The sequence below is a fragment of the Corvus brachyrhynchos genome, unplaced genomic scaffold (assembly GCF_000691975.1).
Source record: "Corvus brachyrhynchos isolate BGI_N302 unplaced genomic scaffold, ASM69197v1 scaffold203, whole genome shotgun sequence".
Classification (NCBI taxonomy): domain Eukaryota; kingdom Metazoa; phylum Chordata; class Aves; order Passeriformes; family Corvidae; genus Corvus; species Corvus brachyrhynchos.
The window spans coordinates 1,159,365-1,159,707 of record NW_008237408.1 but is presented as its reverse complement, the minus strand read 5'-3'; the positions used below and the strand labels follow the sequence as shown (position 1 = coordinate 1,159,707).

General features: G+C 60.6%; 1 long non-coding RNA gene across 1 annotated transcript in view; it reads right to left on the bottom strand.

Moving 5' to 3' along the window:
- Positions 1-324, bottom strand: part of LOC108445875 — a 2,181-nt gene extending 1,857 nt beyond the window's left edge. The window contains exon 1 of the long non-coding RNA XR_001860903.1: positions 5-324. This is a non-coding gene — a long non-coding RNA (uncharacterized LOC108445875). The remainder of the gene's footprint in view (positions 1-4) is intronic.
- Positions 325-343: the final 19 nt, after the last annotated feature.

Here is a 343-nt window from a genome sequence, read left to right as displayed (position 1 = left end):
TTACCTGCCCTCCGTCTCTGCCCAACGCTGCCCGCTCTCTGCCGCCTGCCCCGAGCCCCGCCGCGCTGCTCTAAGCGGGGGGGTCTGGAGGAGCGCAATAAACCTTCCCCCGTTCGCCTGCTGCAGTCAATCCTTTCGCTCAGATCCCAAGTGGTGCAAAAAAAAGAGGAGAGGGGCCCATCTGGCTTCTCATCAGCTTTGTCAAGTCTTGCATACGCTAAAATGCTAATGACCTAGATAGCTCATGCAAAATGCAGCAGAGAGAGAGAGGGAGGGAGCAGCGAGGGAGGGAGGAGGGAGGAGGGAGGGAGGGGGAAAGGCAGAGGGAGGGGGAGAGCCCGGG